This window comes from Balaenoptera physalus (genome assembly GCF_965194825.1).
Source record: "Balaenoptera physalus genome assembly, chromosome: 14".
Taxonomy (NCBI): Eukaryota; Metazoa; Chordata; class Mammalia; order Artiodactyla; family Balaenopteridae; genus Balaenoptera; species Balaenoptera physalus.
The window spans coordinates 55,859,480-55,880,490 of NC_138893.1; the positions used below are offsets into that span (position 1 = coordinate 55,859,480).

At 41.1% G+C, this 21,011-nt stretch overlaps 1 protein-coding gene and 1 long non-coding RNA gene across 9 annotated transcripts in view; one reads left to right on the forward strand and one right to left on the reverse strand.

Moving 5' to 3' along the window:
- Positions 1 to 21,011, reverse strand: part of PLCE1 (phospholipase C epsilon 1) — a 316,064-nt gene that overhangs the window by 103,990 nt on the left and 191,063 nt on the right. The window lies entirely within an intron of this gene.
- The window catches only part of LOC309642403, a 49,415-nt gene continuing 36,331 nt past the window's right edge, over positions 7,928 to 21,011 (forward strand). The window contains exon 1 of one of the 2 annotated variants that reach the window (XR_014253163.1): positions 7,928 to 20,261. This is a non-coding gene — a long non-coding RNA (uncharacterized lncRNA). The remainder of the gene's footprint in view (positions 20,262 to 21,011) is intronic. The other variant, XR_014253164.1, reaches the window with a different exon arrangement.

Below are 21,011 nucleotides of genomic sequence, written 5' to 3' on the forward strand. Positions count from 1 at the left end.
AGGCAGTCTTTACTGACCACTTTGCTATTTGCTAACAGCTTAGCCACATAGATTTGTCCATTGTCCACTGCTAATACATGGCCAGGAATGACCTATGGGGCCAAGCTGTGTATCTCACCAGATTTTGGGATTCTGACATTCCTTTTGAATCCTTATGAAGGGGTATCAGAAGATCATATTGCATAGGATTTGCCCATTGATGGCATAAATTCCAGCTCTTCACAGGGGAAACAGGATGGCCTAGATCCCTAGCTCTTTTTTTTTTTTTTAAATAAATTTATTTATTTTTGGCTGTGTTGGGTCTTTGTTGCTGCACGCAGGTTTTCTCTAGTTTCGGAGAGCGGGGACTACTCTTTGTTGCGGTGTGAGGGCTTCTCATTGCGTTGGCTTCTCTTGTGGAGCACAGGCTCTAGGCGCGCAGGCTTCAGTAGTTGTGGCACATGGGCTCAGTAGTTGTGGCACGTGGGCTCAGTAGTTGTGGCTCACAGACTCTAGAGTGCAGGCTCAGTAGTTGTGGCGCACGGGCTTAGTTGCTCCACGGCATGTGGGATCTTCCCGGACCAGGGCTCGAACCCATTTCCCCTCCGTTGGCAGGCGGATTATTAACCACTGCTCCACCAGGGAAGTCCCCCTAGCTCTTAACTCATCCCCAAATTATTTCAATGTGGCATTTAGGTGAATAGGATATACCCGTCCCTACTCCCCACAACTGCAAATAGAAAGAGACATATCTACATTATGACAAAAAAAAAAAAGAGAAAAACAGTCTTTCAATGGTAGAAAGGTAAAGAGTACTCAATAAAATAATATCAAGCATTGAAAATGAATCAACCATAGCCACACATATCGACATGGATGAATTTCAAATGCAAGGTTGAGTGAAAGAACAAGTCAGGAAAGAACACACACAATTTGGTCAAAACCTTCCAATGATTTCCCATATCGTTCTGGGTAAAATTGAAATGGTCTACCATTAAATCGAAAAGCTCTATACCATCAGGCCACTTGACCTCACCTTCTACTAGTCCCCTCCCTCCTCCACAGCCACACTGACCTCCTTACTGTTCCTTGAATGTGCCAGGCATGGGACCCCACACACACACCCATCTCCACAGGGCATTTGTACTTCCTGTTCCTTCTGCATGGACAGCTCTTCCTTCAGATGTCCAGAGAGCTCACTTCCTCCACCCCTTCCTGTCTTTACTCAAATACTAGGCTCTCCGTGAGGTCTTCCCTCACCACCCTACTTCAGGTTATAACAGCCACTCCTCCCCAACGCTCCCCACCCCCTCCCCTGCTTTATTTTCTCTCTAGCACTTATCAAGTCATATGCTTTACTTATCTTATCATCTGTCTCTGCCTAACTAGAATGTAATTCCTATCAGTAGAGGTTCTTGTCTGTTTTTTTTTTTTCACCGCAGGATCTCCAGAGCCTAGAACAGTGCATGTCGTAGGCATTCAAGCAATATTTCTGGATGAATGATTGAATGAACAAATGAATGATATTCCAGGCATGGCCTCAAGAAGCCAACAAAAGTGCTAGCTGTCTGATGACAGGAGGAAGAGCTCATTTCCAACTCTGCTGGATCTGAAGAGTCGCTTTTGGCAGCCTGCCTTCGACATATAATTCTAGTTGACAGATGAACCTCTTTAGTGATCCATTTAGGAATCTGAGGGGTTGAGAGGAGGGCATGCTGGAGATGTTCACCCTGGAAAGGGTGTTAGGATGCTGCCTCACTCACAACAAAGTGTGTTTTTAAAAAGCTGAAGTACATTTGTTTCCTAGTCAAGGTGGCCAACCGGCAACTTTGCCCTCAGACTCTTGCTGGCCAGTCCTCTCCTCTGTGTTCTATGTATTTAGTCATTCAACAAATATTTGTGGAGCAATGTCTAACTGACAGGACTGCGCTAGGGCTTCATGTGCATAACTTTCTTCTTTTTGTTAAACAGACTTTTTCAAATTTATTTGCATGCAACTGTATTTCATTTTCATTCTCTCTTCCTCCCTCCCCCCTCCTTTCTCTCCTTCTCTCTCTCCCCCACTCACGGGATCCCTAGTTTCAACTTTATTATCTTAAGCAATACATGTTTGTTATAAAAAGAAAATCCAACAATATAGCCTTCTGTACAGTAGAAAATGAAATTCCCTCCCTCTTTCCCTCGCTATGGGTCACCCTAATAATAACATTTATCGGCCCTCTCTGCAAGTAGACAGGTGAGAGTCCTTGCGGAATAGAAAGGTGGTGAAAGGGGAGAGAAGTTTCACAAACTTGACTTTTATATGTAAAGGGCCTTGCCAGGAATCTCAATTTTCAATTGTCTGTAGCATGTCACGCTTGTCAAAAGCTTGGCTGAGGTAACTGGTATTTGAGAAAGATATCCTAAGGGTCATACCAGGCATTCATTCCTGAGATTTTCTAAGCTTTATCCCTGGGCCAGGCGAGACTCTAGTGAGCAACACACCTGGAGTAGATTATCTTAGCTCTCTACATGCGTATCTTCAGAGAGCTATGCTTTTAAATTATGTCCTTTTATTGAAGGTCAGTATAAAATATGGCCAGACAGAGACTGTTTCTGCAAATGCTTTTGTTCTCAAAACAGCTCTTGGAGACTATCCACCTTCTATAGGACACATAGAAGAAATTACTCCCAGAGCTTAGCTTGGATTTTTGGATGAGCTGGTATGCTGCTGCTTCTTTGCCCTCCTCCTCTCATTCCTCTTCTTTCCCCTCTTCTCTAAACTTTCTTTTTTCAGATAACGAGAATAATACTGTATCATCATCTCTCTCTCTCTCGGTCTCTCTCTCTCTCTCTCTCTCTCTCTCTCTTTTTGCCTAGGCTGCCAGGAAGCTCAGACCAACTTTTGAATCAATGGTATCAGTTTCCTTTTGCCCAAGCGTTCTTTCTTGTATTGTTCTACCCTTTCTTACATGATTCTAGCCTTTTTACTCCATCATTTCTAAAAGCTTCTTGAGATTTTTTTTCTTTTTTTGCAAGAAGGAGGAGACATAAATAATCCATTAATAGAGTCCAATGCTGACATTTTACAATTTACACGTAAGGAAAATAAGGCTCAGAGAGGTTGCCTTTGCTAAGAGCCACAAGAAGCTAATTAATGGAAGCTTTCAGACTAAAACCTGAGGGTTCCCACTCTCTCACGACCCTATATATTATTTCAAATTAAAGACTAGAATTTCTTCTGCCTTCAGATATTGTGAATATTCACTCTGCTTGATTTCCTTTGTGTTCCGCTTTTGGGGAAAGAAGTCAAGGCTGTGGTCTGTACGATCTCCCCACGCATCACCAGCAATGCACAAGGCTGACTGGATCTGGGAGGGAGGGGGATAACTTCTCACATCATTTCTGCATAGGCAACCTACCAAATTCACTTGGGACCTCAGGCATAATAACGGGGATATGGACAAAATATATTGAGGAAACAAGGTATTTCTGAGTATGATATTTTTGTTGCGGACTGTGGGGTCACCAAAAAGAAGGACACCATGAGTTTAAAGCAAGCTGAAGGGCTCCACATTTTGATGTTTGAAATATGGTAATTTATACTCCCAAAGCAAGTGTGATTGATTGGATTTAAAATAATTATTTCCCCCTAAACATTAATATGAAGAAAAAATTCTTATTTGTACTTTTAGGTTTCCTTGTATGGAAAAATAGGGTGAGTGTAAAGATGGGTCTAAGAGTACTGAGTTGGACAAATACTCAGGGCAGACTGACAGGTGTCCCTAAGAGCGGTGGAGGATGGGGTCACAGTTAGGGGGAGCAGAGAGCACGGCAGAGCCCAGAACTGACTGGAGTGCCCCTACGTATATGGGCTTTGGAGGCACACAGACTGTCTGGAATCCCAGCTCTCCCAGGTACCAGCTGTGTGAACTCCGACACATTTTCTAAGTTCTTTGAGCTTTGGTGTGCCCATCTATAAAACGGAAACAAGAATAGTTATACCCCAGGACTGTGCAGAGGATTTAATAAGGCCACATGGATAAAGCCCACAGTGTAGACTTGTTTAAGTGCTCAGCTAATCATGGCTATCACCATCCCTGAGTCAGGTTAGAGCAACCATGGTAGCCAGTCAGTAACTAGGTTACTTAAAGAACTAGGCCGGGCTTCCCTGGTGGTGCAGTGGTTGAGAATCTGCCTGTCAATGCAGCGGACACGGGTTCGAGCCCTGGTCTGGGAAGATCCCACATGCTGCGGAGCAACTAAGCCCGTGCGCCACGACTACTGAGCCTGTGCGGCTGGAGCCTGTGCTCCGCAACAAGAGAGGTCGCGACAGCGAGAGGCCCGCGCACCATGATGAAGAGTGGCCCCGCTCGCCGTAACTAGAGAAAGCCCTCGCACAGAAACGATGACCCAACACAGCCAAAAATATAAATAAATAAATAAATTAAAAAAAAAAAAAAGAACTAGGCCAAAATCATAAAGAAAAACCATCAGTACATGGAAGGTACTGAAGAGGTGCTGGGTACACTTAACTGAGGACAGACTCTACTCTCTGGGGTAGACATAGCTGCAGAGAAGACAGTTTTCAGACTGAAATTGTGATGAGCCAGACTTATGTTAGGATAAATCAAACCAGTGAATAAACTGTGTACCTGGGTAATTGCCTAACTCTGCTGGACTTACATATCTTGCAGCCAAAGAGCCAAGGTTTCCTCACATTGTCATCAAGTCATAAATGGCCAGCTGAGCACAGCATGGGCCAAGGTGCCCCTGGAGAGTAATAACAGGTAAAGACTACAGTCCTAAGCCCAAGGAGAAAAGACCCTCACAAAGTGAGTGACTGGCAGCCCTGAGTCTTGGGGGGTGAGGCTGGGGGGCATCAGCTTCTATGGGGGGGGGGGTTTGTGAAGTTCTTGGCTCAGTTTCCTCACAGACAGTGAATTGGATCCGAATGTGAAACATCTTGCCAGAAACTTTGTTACAGGAAGCTCCCTAGAAAGCAATGGAAGATTAAACTGTTACATCTCCTTTAAAGGCATCACTATTATCTCAGGGACAGGGGGAGGGTACTGTGGCCAGGAATAAATTAAGTTGATAAAAGGAATATGGAAATTTCCCCTTGGTATAAATCATCTTGATTGATTGACCTAGATGGTCCAGGTGTTTGGATATGGACATATATTCTACATGCCATGGTCACATTATAAAATACTGGGTTCTACACTATTTGTAAATTGATCTTATCTGTACACTTGCTCTTATTTGTTAATTTGAAAAGCAAAACTAAACAACATTTTAGAAAACAAGCGAAAACCAAGCTGGATTTTGTTTTTAACTTGGCAGAAAAAGTGGCCTTTGATTTTTGTGCCTGATAATCTGAATAATTATCTTCTGGGCTTTAATTTTTTTTTTTTTTTTTTTTTTTACCAAATACTTCTCCATATTTAAGTTTTAGAAAGAAAACGCCCCCAAAATATCTATAGTCATCCTTTTCTTTGGGTATGTAAGTGAGCAACAAAAACAAAACAAAAAATAAATGTTTCATTTGCAGCTTACATAATTCATGTCATATAACCTTAAAAAAATTATCTTGTTTAGGGCTTCCCTGGTGGCGCAGTGGTTGAGAATCTGCCTGCCAATGCAGGGAACACGGGTTCGAGCCCTGGTCTGGGAAGATCCCACATGCCACGGAGCAACTGGGCCCGTGAGCCACAATTACTGAGCCTGCGCGTCTGGAGCCTGTGCTCCGCAACAAGAGAGGCCGCGATGGTGAGAGGCCTGCGCACCGCGATGAAGAGTGGTCCCCACTTGCCGCAACTAGAGAAAGCCCTCGCACAGAAACGAAGACTCAACACAGTCATAAATAAATAAATAAATAAAAGAACGTGAATTTCTTTTAAAAAAAAAATTATCTTGTTTAAAATCTCATCAAGATTAAACTAAAATTCTTCAGAGAATATTTTTCAGTGGGACAAAGTGTTCTATACATACATCTACCAATGAAATTTTAGATCTATTCTTATTTTGTGAGAAGAAAAGTTTTTTAACAGTAAACTTTTAATTTTAGGCTTACCAAAAAATAGCAAGAATACTACAGAGAATTCCCATACACCCAGCACCCAATTTCCCCTTTTATTAATGTCTTAGGTTAGTATGTACATTTGTCACAATTAATAAAGCAGTATTGATATATTATTATTAATTAAATTCCATAATTTATTCATTTTTTCCCTCAGTTTTTACCTTGTGTCCTTATTCTATAAAGTTGCTCATTTTCCCTCCCTTTCCACACTGTCCTCTTTGGAAGTAAGTCACTATGCGCAGCTCACTCTTAAGGAGCAGGGAGTCATGCTCTACCTGTTAGAGGGCAGTTTCTAGAATGAATTATTTGAAATTCTTTTGCATAGGAGATGTGCCTATTTTTCCCATTTATTTACTCCATCATTTACTTATATCTGTACAGATCCATGAATATTTATCTTATACTCTGGGCTAGGTTGAGAGCTCAGGTACTCTGTGATATTGCTGCCTTGGCAGCCATTCTGTGTGGCCAAGCATTAAACTGACACTATCCCCTCCCTCCAGCAATGCCCCAGGTAACAGCCTGCAGAATCACAAGTAAATATAGGTTTCGGATATGACTCCCTCAAAGACTCTTGTGATAAGCACTCTCTCCCAATGCTCTGCTCAAGGCCTTGTGCACCTTAGATAAGACCCCCCTGGAGCTTACCAAAACCCTGCTCTTTTTGTTTCGAATCGACCAATCTGGCTTTGGCCCAGGAACCCCAAAGCACTCCACTCATGGATCCTAATAAAGGCACATGGCCCAGGTCCTGCCTCTCTCACTACCTGCACCTACCTTGACTTCTCATTGTGGCCCCTCTAGGTGTGCTGGGTACCTCTTCCAGGACCTTTCCCTAGCGGTCTTTTGTCCAACCAGTGGCTCACCATCTGACACTGGGGGTTTCACTTAACTAATGCTCATTTTAAAAAGTCACGATGGGCTGTACTCTAATACAGGTTTCCCCTGCTATCTGAAAGTAGTATGTTCCTGTGAAACCTTTTGTAAACCAAAATGGCATAAAGAGAAGAAGTGATTACCTTAGGACGCATCTTGCTAACACAAAATAAATTGATATAAAGCACAGATGCTCACAGATACAATCCAGAGCTATGGCACTGAGATGTTTAGTGTAGTTCTCAGGGAAGGAGCTTGGTGTTGCCACTCTCACTGCTGGTTGTGGTGCACGCTGCCTCTATAACTGCTCGTTGCAAAACAAATGCTCAATGCCATTTTTGCTTTTTGCCTTTTTTCATAAAAATGAAAATCCTTTTTGGATTTCTCTGGGTTAGCAAAAACAGGTACCAGTATAGATCCTTCGTAAAATTGAAATGCAGTAAAGTGAAATTTTGAAAAGTCAGAGGTACTTGTAGTACTTTACTTTGTTGCTCAAATTGCTCCAGCTTTGCCCACTCTTTCAGCTGGCTCTTTCAGTTGACTCCTGTGCCTCTTTAACATACCCATCACTGTGGATTTTTGGCCTCTTACTTATATTCCAGCACTACTAGCTACTCCAGGTTCATCTTATATATTTCTGGCCCTAGTCCTAGAATCAGCCATTTCTCCAAGGAGCCCTGGTTCCTTTTATTGGAGAATGGAATTAGAAACCAAGATCTGGGGAGAAGGTGTGCTCATTGCTACTGGGGTGTCAGCTGCTTCTAGGCCCTCAGATGCCAGAGCAAGGAAATATATGTGTGTATACTGACCTGTGAATTCATACATATCTATAAGTATTTCTACATGTAACCATTTGTCTATTATGCTAATCATTATTTCATACTGATGTCAATGAGAAAACATTTGCTAGATTGTTTCTCACACCTTTCTGCTTCTACAGTGGAAAAAAGTAGACTTCAAACTTGAAAAGAGTAAGTTAAAATTATTACTTTTATTTTCGGTTTTCCTACCCACCCCTCCCACCCTACCCTGATGGGGCATATTAGGCAGCCAGTCCTCTTAACTGCGGCAGTCCTATGAATGCCTTACCCTGGGGACACCGCCTGGTTAGGCCTGCATTTATTTCTCCCACAGCACGTCACACTGCCTGTCCTGCTGACTCCACTCCTGCTGATTTCCATCACATAGGGTCATTTCTCTTTACAAAACTGACTCACACTTGATGATTTACATCTTGGCCGTTTATCTGCTTCTGTGAAAAGTTCAAAAACTGGAGCCAAAACAAACTTCGGAATGCATCTAAGGCAAAACCTCTTGTTGCTTTAGACTTGCTGTAACTCACTCTGTCTGCCAGGATGTAGGGGGAAAAAAACCAAAACATTTAGCTCATGTGGGAAACAAGTTTTTACATGTAAGTGGGCATGATCATTACCATCAAAAGCAGCAGAATTTCTTACTTGGGTACGGTACTTCACAGATTATAAGCACTTCTGCTTATGCAATTTCATTTTTACTTCTATCTAACAATCCTGAGAGAGGAATGTAGAGATTGCTGTTCCATTTACAGATGAAAAAACTGAGGTTTGTGACAACAAATGCTGGTGAGGACATGGAGCAACTGGAACTCTCACACTGTTGGGAATGCCGAATGATACAGATACTTTGCACAATGTTTTGCAAAATAGTTTAGCATTTACCCAAGGGAAATGAACACCTATCTTCACCTATTTGAGAATGTTTTAGTGGTTTAATTCATAATTGCAAAAAAACTGAAAATAATCCAAATATCCTTCAATTGATGAATGGATTAAAAATAACTATGATAGATATACATAACAAGGAATACTACTCAGAACAAAGTACTGACATGTACAATAACAATGATAAATTTCCAATGCATTATGCTTAATGAAAAAGGCCAACCTCAAAAGACTGTAAGATTCCATTTATATGACATTCTGGAAAAGGCAAAAGGACTAAGAGAGAAATCAGATCATTAATTCACACAGGTTTACAGTAGGGGAGGAGAATGACTACAAAGGGGACAAAGGGAACTTTTGGAATGAGGGAAATATTCTTTATCTTGACTGTGGTGGTCATTACACAACTGTGTTCATTTGTCAAAATGCAAATTGTACACCAAAAAAGGGTGAATTCTACTGTGTGCAAATTATACTTCATTTCAAAAAAGAGAAGAAGATCACTGAAAGGGGGCGGTGGAGAGGAAAGTTTAAAGACGCTAAGTTACCTACTAAGCAACATGTTCATAGTCACCAAGCAGAAACAGGAACTGAACTCAGGTCTTCTACCTACAAGCCCGGAGTTTTTCTATTGAGAATGGACACTTGTCTAGAAAACAACTGATTTTCTGTTTTCTCTGCTTACAGACATAAACCCCAGTTAGAGTGAGAGTCTTAAGTGCTGATCCCTTTCTACTTGTCTACACTTAGAAGTAGAACTCTCACATTCCCTACCCAGGACACACATTCCTACTTAAGGATTCAGAATGACAATAGCCAATCTATGAAGGATGAGACTGCATCTTAATAAAATCCTTCATTGTCAGAAATGTAAGGATTTGAATGGAAATTTCTCCAAAGAAGATATAAAAATATAAGCACATGAAAAGACATTCAACATCATTAGCCATTTAGGGAAATGAAATCAAAACCACAATGAGCTACCACACCACATCTGCTAGGATGGCTATAATAGTAAAGAGTTTGACAAGGATGTGGAGAAATCAGAATCCTCATATGCTACTGGTGAGAATGCAAAATGGTACAGCCACTTTGGAACACAGTTTGGCAACTCCTCAAAATGCTAAGAATTGAGTTACTATATACCCCAGTGATTCCACTCCTAGATAAATACTCAAGAGAAATGAAAACATACATCCATACACAAATTTATACATGAATGTTCATAGGAGCATTATTTGTAATAACCAAAAAGTAGAACAACACAAATGTCCATCAACTGATGAGTGGATAAACAACATGAGTTATAGCCATATAATGGAATGTTACTCAACAATAAAAAAGAATGAAGCACTGATAGGTGCTCCAGTGTGGATGAACCTTGAAAACATTATGCTAAGTGAAAGAAGCCACACACAAAACACCACACATTGTATGATTCTATTTATGTGAAATGTCCTGAGTATGCAAATCCATAGAGACAGAAAGTAGATTAGTGGTTTCCAGGAACTAGGGTGAGGGAGGAATAGGGAGTGACTGCCAATGGGCAGGGGGTTTCTTTTGTGGGCAATGAGCATGTTCTAAAATTGGTTGTGGTGATGGTTGCACAACTCTATACTAAAAAGACACTGAACCATATAATTTAAATATTTCTATCGTATGGCATATGAATTGTATCTCAATAAAGCTGTTACATAATGACAAACACTGAAAATAACAAACAAATGAAAAAAAGTGTTGCCAGCAGTAGAGAAAGCTCACAAGAAAGGGGATTAGGCATGCAGAGCTGGGCAGTCCCACTCCATTATGCCTGAGTGGGGCCATTTCTCCCATGAAAGACAGGCTATAGATCCTCCCCTCTCATCCTAAGAAGATTCCCTTCACTCTGAACTGGGGGTGTAGCTGCTTCCCCTCTGGGGGCTCTGCCCAGCTGCAATGACCCAGTTGAAGGTGGATCAGACAAGAAATCACTACCTCCAAGAAATGAAGACAACACTTCATGATAAAATATGTAGTATGTAGCAACAGCAGAAGCCTCACTGTCACCCCACCCCATAGAATCCAAGCTGCTGAGCCCAGGGCCATGGGTGTTGACTGGTAGACTCAGTTCCTGCCCCTTCTTTCCCTGCAAATAGGTGTATGCTGAGTGGGTAGTGCATAATGGATACATTGTTTTTAATTTTTAAATTTTATTTCATTTGTTTTTTATACAGCAGGTTCTTATTAGTTATCTATTTTATACATATTAGTGTATATATGTCAATCCCAATCTCCCAGTTCATCCCACCCCCCTTCCCCCCTTTCCCCCCCACCCTTGGTGTCCATATGTTTGTTCTCTACATCTGTGTTGCTATTTCTGCCCTGCAAACCGGTTCATCTGTACCGTAATGGATATTTTGGATTCGGTATTACATTCAATTCATCTTATGTATTAAGCATCAGAGGATTAAAACAATAGATGGCATTTATTAATCATAACAACCCTATCTACAGGGCATTTGACAGAGGGGCAAAGAGAGGCTTAGTAACATAGGTCATGTAAACCGTGCAGCTGGGATTCAAACTCGGGGAGATCAGATTCCAGAGCTCAAGTTCTAAGGGGTGCTGGAGATCATCTGGTCTAATCCTTTGTCTTATGGGGCAGAAACTGATGCCCAGGGACTAAAGGATTTGCTCAACATCACATGGCTGGCTAGAGGCAAAAGGAAGATTCCACACTCATGATCTTGTTAAAAGTTTCCTTGGCCTTTTTTTAGATTCATTGTACAGAGATGGCAGAAATTCCCTGAAGTCAGGATCTCACATCCATGGTCCAGAGTTACGTAACTTAAGTCCGAGCAGAGGGGTATGTATTGTTTTCTTTAGGATTTCTAAGAAAGAAGTTTTCAAAATCTTCCGGGAGTTATATTGCTGATAGAATGTCTTCTTGTGTGTGTGATTTTTTCCTACTAGTCTCATTTTCCCAGGAGAAAGGGAATCACTGGGTGTGGTGTTACTCTCCTCAGAGATGTCCTGTCATGTCACTTCTCTTCCAAAAAAAAAGCCTCCATTTCTTAGGGAAACTTCTTTCCCATGTCATCTCATTGTGTCCCTGTACACAGGGACTTCTTTCCCGTTAAGAGGAAGTCTTGGATCTCCAGGGTTTCAACACTGAGTCCCCAGATCATAAACTCCTAGGGCTGGAAGAGGTCATGTGAAATCTGGACCAGCGCATCACCTGTCAAGGGTGATGACAATCTTGGCCAGGGTTGGGGCAGGGCAGGTAGGGGAGAGGAGAACATGCAGCATTTTTTTTAAGGTTCATTTTATTTTATTTTATTTTTTGGCTCCGCTGTGTGGCATGTGGGATCCTAGTTCCCCGAATAGGGGTCGAACCCGTGCCCCCTGCATTGGAAGTGTGGAATCAACCACTGGACCGCCAGGGAAGTCCTGAACACGTAGTATTTTTAAATGTACATTTAGCACTTTATTAATTGCTTTTACTCATGCTATCAATTATATTTTGAAATTTCAAATCGTGTTAAATGTGGATATGAATGGTTTTTTTTTTAAATTTTGAAAGAGAACATGAGTTAAAAATGTTAGAAAACTTTACTTTAGATGCAGTTTCTCTACTCTATGAATCCAGACACAGACAGTAGAACCAACCCTAATATCAGTACCTCTATCTGCCACATTTGCAATCATTCAAAGGGTACGCATAGGTGTGTTGAACTTTCAAAATGGGGACCTCCATTTCCCCAAACCTCTTGATAGCTTGTAAATAGAGATCTTAAAACGTTAGAGTATTGTAAACAAGGAAATTTTTCTTATCTGTTCTAAAAGTAGTGATCCAGAGTTACTGGTTCCCTAGAATCATTATCTGCATCGTTAGTTATTTATTGAGCTCTTGAGTCTAGGTTGATCACCGTGGCAAACACACTCCCTGAAACGGTCTCTTGTAATTCTTGCAGCAACCTTACATGTTAGGTGGGTGTTATTAGTACCATTTTATAGATAAGGAGACTGAAGTATAGAATGGTTGAGAAACTTACTGGCTGGGGTCCCACAGACAGTACGTGGTGGAACTGGGATTTGAATTCAAACCCCAGAGCCAGCACTCTCATCCAGAGCTGCTGTTTTGGGCACTATGTGAATACTCCCCTCTGGAATTCTGCAGGGTCCCTGCCACTCCCCACAGAGGACAACAGTGAGTCATCCAGGCTTATGCCTGTGAAAGGGGCAGGAAGGGATTACTGGGGGAGAAAACTGGACAGGTCCTTTGGAGAGCCCCTTGAATGCGGCTAAAAATGCCTGAACACTATTTGATTGGCAATAAGGAGCTACTAGAGAACGAAGAGCAGAGAGCTGTCTCTTGTTATTGCCACAGGGGCAGGGAATAAATGTGAAAACCAAATGAATGAATGTGGGTCTTGTTAATAGTTGTCACATAATTCTCCTGGGAAAGGATGGCAAAACTATTAGCCAAAGTAGGATGTTTGGTTCTGTGTGGATTTTCATCAGCAGAATATCTGGTTCCTTCACTGGCACAGATAATAGTTACTTATACTGGATTACATATTAGCTATCTTGCCTTGATTGGAATAAGAACAGTAACTAAGTTCCCGTGTCTGGCTTGAAATTCTGGAATATCATAATGCTTCAAAACAGCGTGAAGTAAACATTTTCGTGATGGTCACGAGATAAGGTTAATAAGGAAACCACACTGTAAAAAAGCAGTAAAAGTTTTGCTCTTTAAAAAATACAGTTTCATACCACACTTTCCATGGATTTAGCCTGTTTAGCTCATCCATTGGTTGGGGACCAACCTTTTGAGATCCCAGCAGGGAAGCCTGCCTTGTGTTTATGCGGCACTAGAGAGAATTAGTTTCAACTCACTTGCAGAAGTGGCTTTCAGAGGAAGGGATTTGACAAAGTTGTTAAACCCCGTAGAGGTAGAAGAGGAAAGCTGGGCTGATTATACATCTGAGCACTGTCATCCTGAAATTCATTTTGGCCCCCGGAGTATAAATACACTTCAGTATTTTTGTTAGGATTGCCAGAAAATCAGCAAGTGTTCACTTTCTTTGGCCAACAAAAGCATGACTCTCTGTGCAAAAATTTTCTGCACATTTATAAACAAGAACATTTAGAAAATCCCCTCTTGCTGAGAGATATTACAACAGATATGTTTAACCGTGCCATAAAATAAAGCAGAAACTAAGAATACCGTTGGGTTCATCAAGCACAGGAAAAGTTTTTATGTCCCTCTTCTGACACAAGCTTATACATGTCTTCCTATCCCCAGACAAATACCTTCCCTGTACCGTGCTGGTCTGATGAGTGCCATCTATGTTCTCACCTTTGTTTTCTGTGTTACTTCTCAAACAAGTATTCCCACCCCATCACCTACATTTTCTCACCACTGCACCCTGGTTTTCCATCCCTGCAGGCTATTGCGATGGTGGTCTCCAAGTGACCCAGGACCTCCTACCCAAATCTAAGACAAAAATTTTTCTCCCTCACAGAATCTCCCAGTTGAAAAAAAGACCTGTGGATGATTTCAAACTTTTTGGCAAACTTCTTCTCTAAAGGACCAGATGATAAATATTTTAGGCTTTGTGAGTCATTCAATCTTTGTTGCAACTACTCAGCCCCGCCATTGTGGCGCGAAAGCAGCCGTAGACAATATGTAAACGAATAAGCCTGGCTGTGTTCCAGTGCAATTTTATGTATGGACACTGAAATCCGAATTTCATATCATTTTCAACCATCACAAAATATTATTTTTCTATTGATTTTTAAAAATCTTTTAAAAATGTAAAAATTATTCATACTTCATAGGCTATACAAACAGGTGGTGGGATAGGCCATAGTTTCATCTTGGACAACCTCCCAACCCAAACCAGGAGTTTCTTCCCAGCTTTTGCAGCCAGCCAACCCAGGCTGTGTGTGAAATTTCTCCAGTTGTAGGAAGCTTACTACCTCTGAAGGCAGCCTGTTCCAAGGCCAAGATGAAATGATGGGCCCTAGTTTTGCCTACTAAAGTCACAAAGAATAACTCAATTTCACCTTCATGGCAACCCTTCAAATACTGAAATGCACCTACCCTGACCGCCTCAGAAGTCTCCCATTTTGTCAAAATAGTACAACTTCCTTCAGCTGTTGCTTGTACAACATTTTTTAATTTTTAGTGTCCTCTCTGCTTTGGTATGTAGAAATCCTTCTGCAAATTTGGCCTTAGACTACTGCATTTCAGATGTGCCCAGTTTAGAGGAGAGGCAAGGAATGCTATGTCATTCTGTGATCTGTTCATCTGATTCTGTCCTTCTGGACTATCAGTCCACTTCTCAACTTCCTTGGCTCAGAATAATGTGATACTCATATTGGAAATTCTTTCCCCTTGGTTTTCATCACCCACACGGCCTGATTCTCCTGTGATGCCCACATTCTCCTTCTCACTGGATGATTTTACCTGTCATGACAGTGGGTGTTAGCAAGGCTTGATCCTTGGAGCCTGTGATCTCTCTCACACTTGATGTCTTAGGGAGCAAATTAATTCTAATGGCTCAGCCATCCCTTCGGTAGGGATTATTCCCAAATTGTATCTGCAGCCTCGATCTCGTAGTACATGAACTCCTGGCTCCTACTTCCCACTGCTTACTTCCCACCTGAATTTATTTAATTTAATTTATTCTCACCCTAAAACCTACATGTCCCAACTTGAATATCTCCTTACAAGATAATGATGATGATGATGATGATGACAGTAAAAATAGAAATAACATTAGTTGAGCACTTACACTGCACCAGACACTATTCTGAGCTAAGGATTCACTATCTTACTTAACCTTTACACAACTCATGAGGAAAATATTCTTGCCCCTTCTATAGTTGGGGAAATAGGCTCAGAGAAATAAAGTAATTTGTCCACTGTGCTAATAAGAAACAGGGTCAGGATTTGAACACTTGCATGTCTGAATCAAAGCATGAGTTCTTGACCACACTGGATGGCCTTCGTAACTGCCCAGATGCTGTCACAGGGGCCCATTGTATTCCAAAAGTCCTGCCTGGAAAGCCTGAAATCAGTCTTGAACCTTCTCTTTCACTGAGCTTTCTCTTTCATTGAGCCTTCCTATTCAATGGGTCACTGCGCTACTGGGATTCTTTTTCTAAGTGATCAGAAGCCATTTTCCCCTTTATTCTCACCAGCATCCTACACCAGGCTCCCTGTCATCTCCTGTTGTTTACTTCGACTCTCTCCTGATGTGTCTTCCTGCACCCAGGCTCCTTCCTCAATCCATCATGCATGATCACGCATGATCTTGCCTAGAATATGTTTGATCAAGCTGCTTCTCTCACTAAAAAGGTCCTCCCTGCCATTCTACCTCTTTGCCATTCATTTGACCTATATCTTGGAGCTGTCCACCCCTAACTGACATGCATCCCTCATCCTGGGCGGAGGAGAGGAGGAAGGCTGGAACATATATCAACTATAATGTAATTTAAATATTTCACATGTGTAGTTTTTGTTCCTTACTATTTTTTGTCTTTGGTTTTTTTAAGAGCAGTGTGTCCTGCAAAACTAGAAGAAAGATCAAGAAAATAAAGTTTGAGGTGAAATACATTTGTGAAATGCTGGTGAACTGTAAGTGTCTTTATTGCTGGACTTCTTAAGCCTTCAGTACACTAATGTGCATTGGGAATATCAATACAGAAGAAAGAAGCTGCAAAGATGTTTCTGGAAGGTACTGAACCATGAATTTTAAAAAAAATGTTCTCCTCCAGAGCAGGTTGAGAAACCAGGGTTCTGCAGCACAATGTTTAGGAAAAGCTACACTAGGAGTATCTATCAAAATGCTAGGCATGCAGCAGGAGTGACAGGCTGCAGTGATGGAGGGGAAGAGCCCTGGACTTGGACTCAGAAGGACAGACTGGAGCCCCAGATCCAAAATCAGAGTGGCCCTATAAGGATTAAATGAGATAACTGGTGTGATGAGCTCTGTGTAAGTGTAAAGCACAGTATAAATGTGTCACCATTTGATTAAGGGTTTTAATTTAAGTATACCTTAAAAACTTCCCCCAAGATTGGCTGTTACTTTCTCCAGCTAAAGATTTTAAAAATCATATTTTATATAGCAATAGGGAGCTTTTTAGGCAGCATTAGATCAAAGGACTATAAATATACAGATTTTGATTTTCTCTGCTTCCAGGGAGTATTTGTTGCATTTATATATTCGATTTATCCAAATAAAGAACTGCCACAAATATATGGTGATTTTACTTTTCATGGAAGAGAACAGCATTTTACAAATTACAGAATGCCTCATAACAAAAAGATAAGGCAACTTTAACATGAATTGGGGTGGTTGAGGGGGTACTGGGCCTCATGGCGGCTGTGCGTACCTGGGGTGGGGAGACGGAGAGAGAATAGAAGAGACTGTTGTGGAAGCTGGAAATGCCAGCAAACTTCTTGGCTGCATCTTTTGTCCAGGGCCTGTCCTGCATGTTTTCTACCCTGTTGATTTATACATGATTTTAGTGTGTGTATAATTTTTAAAGTATGAGGTGTAACGATAAAGGAATGAAACTTGTGTTTGTGTGAGGCTTATGAAATCCGAATCAAGAGATTAGGGTCTCACCTGGTAAATCCATGTGGTTCAGACCCATGTGCCAGGACAGGAGGGACCAAGACCCCACCTTCCACAGAATCTGCCCTGCTTTGACCTGGAGCTGAATCCTCACTTCCTTCCCTGTTCTTTCTCCAGCTCTCAAAGGATCTGTAGCCAAGCAGCTTTGAGAGGCTAAGGCATTAGGGCCCAGACCCACTTTCTCCCCTATGTGACAGATCCACCTACTTCTCCTATGTGACAGAGTTTCTTAAAGCATGTTCTATAATAGGTATCAGGCCTACAGGTACTCAATACTCATGTATGTTTGTGACATACTGTCTTCTAAGAGAGTCCCAGTGTACGTGAGCACAATAAATGACCTGAGAAGTCCTGCAATGAAGAAATGAAAACTTAGTTATCACTGTTTTCCCAGCATGTGGCATATATATTAGACCATGGGGCAATATTTTTCCATAGAATGCATACGGACATCCCACACTACAACTATGGGAGATGCTGCTCTGGTCTTACTTGGTTATCCCCCAAATCCCTCAAACAAACCAGCATTTTCTGCCCTCATTGCTTTATTCATGGTATTTCCTGGGGCAGATATTTATTGTGCAACTATTGATAGATGCATAGTGCTACATGTATAGCAGTACAACAAAGAATTTGGGCTTTGGGGTCACGAAAGCCTGAATTTCATCTTAGCTTAGCCACTTTCTAGCTATGTGATACTGGGCAAATTATGTAGCATTTCTGAATCTCAGTTTTCTTATTTGTAAAATAAAGCAGTGATTCACATCTTTCAGGGTTGCGTGAAAACCACATGTGATTAGGTATGTAAAGTGTTTGGCATGGTGCCCAGTGCAAGGCACAGAATTAACAGTGGCTCCATTATTAATTTCTCTATCACCATCATTGCGATTATCATCATCATCATTGTTATCTGAATAAATGGAATAACCATTAGACATCCTCAAACAGCTATTTGTCAAATTAACCACATTTTTTCTTTCCTATTTAGAGGATAATTTGACTTACATACCAAGGATGTTTATTGGTTTTAAGAAATCATTTCACAGAGCATCTCAAGTTATACCCAGAGACAAAATGAGAAACATCTGTCAGATGACTGCATTAAGGAAATTCACATCTAGCTTAAAAACACTATGCAAGGAGGGGATAAATGGTTCAAGGCCAACCTGATGAGCAGCCTACTGATGTGCCAAAAGGCTTCCTATTAATTCCTATTTGGTTTGACATTTTTACCTACAATTTACATTAAAAAACTTGAGACATATGTATCAAGCCTGAATATAAAAAGTATGGGGAGTGGTAGCTAATTCAATACATAACTAAATTAATACTCAAAAACATTTTGAAAGGCCTGAATGCCCCGAAAGAGAAAATTTAGTAGACTTAAGTATAAAATATTACATCCACATAAGAAAACAACAAACAAAGCAACCTATGCACAGAGAAAAGATGAGCGTGGCTGTTTGTATGCTAAAAGTCTAGGGGTTTTAGTTAACCTTCAGGGGGCTAATAATTAGATGGAAAAAGTAAAGAGCGGGAGAATGACCCAACTGTAAAAGGGGAGAGTCTCACTGTCCAGAACAGATTAGGGAGACTCATTTTAAAGAAGAATATTGAAAAATAATATAAGTTTGGACAATGTGGGGAATGTCCAACCTCAAGAGAACCAAACCAAAGGAAGGCAATTTCTATTAGTCCCCTGGGAGCAACAGGTGGAATTTATAAGGAGGCAGATTTCAGTTCGATTTAAGGCAGGATTTTAAAACAAATTACGCTCCATTAACATAATAAGCTCATTAAAATGGAGTGAACTCTGTCTTTGGAAGTTTTTTAGTAAAAGCTGGATAAGAATATGCAAGTGAGAGATTCCTACGTTTGGTGGAGATAGGAGAACATAACATAACCTCTGAAACTTCATCAACGATAAAGTTCATAATTGTGCCTGGCAAAAGTCTTCCCAACCTCCAAGGCTCTGAAGCCCTTGGTCATCCTCAAGGGACATGTGCCTGTGTGGTCTCTCTCTTCCACTCTCATGGAACATACAGTCCTTGCCTCTCATGTGGCATGGAAACCTGCTAGTTACTATTTATTGAGTACCTATCCTGTGCTGGGTGATCTTATACACATTAGCTTGCTTAAATGTTCCAATAACCAAGTGAAGTTGATAAAATTATCCTATTTTACAGGTGGGAAATACAAAGCTGAAATCAGGTTATGTGATCACTTGTCTAGATTCCGATAGTGAGTAAGTGGCAGAACCTGCACTGAAAACCAGACTTAGCAATAGAATCATACTCTTTCCACTACCTATGGCATGTCTCTAACCATTGTCTCTCCCGTGAAAAGCATTGCCTTTTTCTAAATATGTATATTTATTCAATATTTTATGTCTTATATGCCTAGAACTAGATTGTAAATTCCTTGAACAAAGGGGCATGTCTTGTTTGTCTCATTTCTAACAGCTCCTATTTCAATAAACAATTGCTAACACCAGTTATTATTAAATATTTATTGACCATCTAGTACGTAAATGGCACTTTGCGAAGAACCAGACATATGGCAATGAAGAGGTTAAACAGGTTTCTAAGGAAAAAAGTAAACAAGTCAATGGCTTCCCTGACTTTTGAACTGAGACATGATCAGAAGACAGGATCAGAAGAAGACAGCAGTGGGGGGAAGATGGTTTTAGGCAGAGGGAACAGCAAGTGCAAAGTCTGTGTGGGGAAAACTAGCTCAGTGTGTTCAGGAACAGAATGAAGGTCAGTGTGGCTGGAACAGAGACAGAGAGAGGGGTGGATGGTATAAAGTTAGGTTGGAGAAGTCAACAGGGGCAAAATCATGCAGGGTCTTGCCCTGCATTTTGGCTTTTATTCCAAATGCAAGAGGAAGACCTTGGGGGATTTTCAGGAAGGGTGTGACTTGATCTGCTTTATGTTTCTAAAAGATCACTCTGGCCGCTGGGTGATCTTGGATTGGATTATTGGGTATGCAAGGATGAAAGCAATACTGGAGGTGAGTGCTGTGGTGACTGGCTCTAAGGTGGTGGCGGGTGAAATGCTAAGGAGTGGTCCAATTCAAGATGTATTTTGTAAGTAGAGCAAATGGGACCTGCTGATGGTTTGGATGTTGGCAGTTTGGGAAAAGAGAGTAAATCAAGAATGACTCCTAGGTTGTTAGACTGAGCACGCAGGTAGATGTTGAGATGGGGAAGATGGGGATAAATAGGGAAGATACTGGGTAGTATGTGAATGGGGTTGTGAGAAGGCAGTAGTTCTATTTTGACCATATTTGAGATGCCTTTTAGACATTAGAATGTAAGCTCTGTGTGTGGAGGGGATCTGTCTTGTTCTTTGCTATATCCCCAGCACACAAAACAGTACCTAGAATATAAGTTGGTACTTAATAAAAAACTGTTGAAAGAAAAAAGCCAAGGGGAGGCATTGAGAAGGCAATTGGATTTATGAATGTTTAAATCTCTTTGGCAAATGTAGATTCTTAGCAAAGCATAAATACATTCCTCCTTGGCTCCTACATGTGCAGTAAGGATCTCTAAGAGAGTGGTTTTTCAGAGTTGAATTAAACATCCTAATAGGGTCAGTTAATTCAGTCCTGGAGAGAGGCTCAAAATCCCAGTCTCTGACTAAAGCATACCTGGTCTTTCCCACAGTGTTCAGTGTCATTTAAAGTGATATGTCTGATGGAAAAGAACATTGGGCCTTGAGGAGATGCTACACTGCTTCTCTGAGTCATGTTAACTATTTT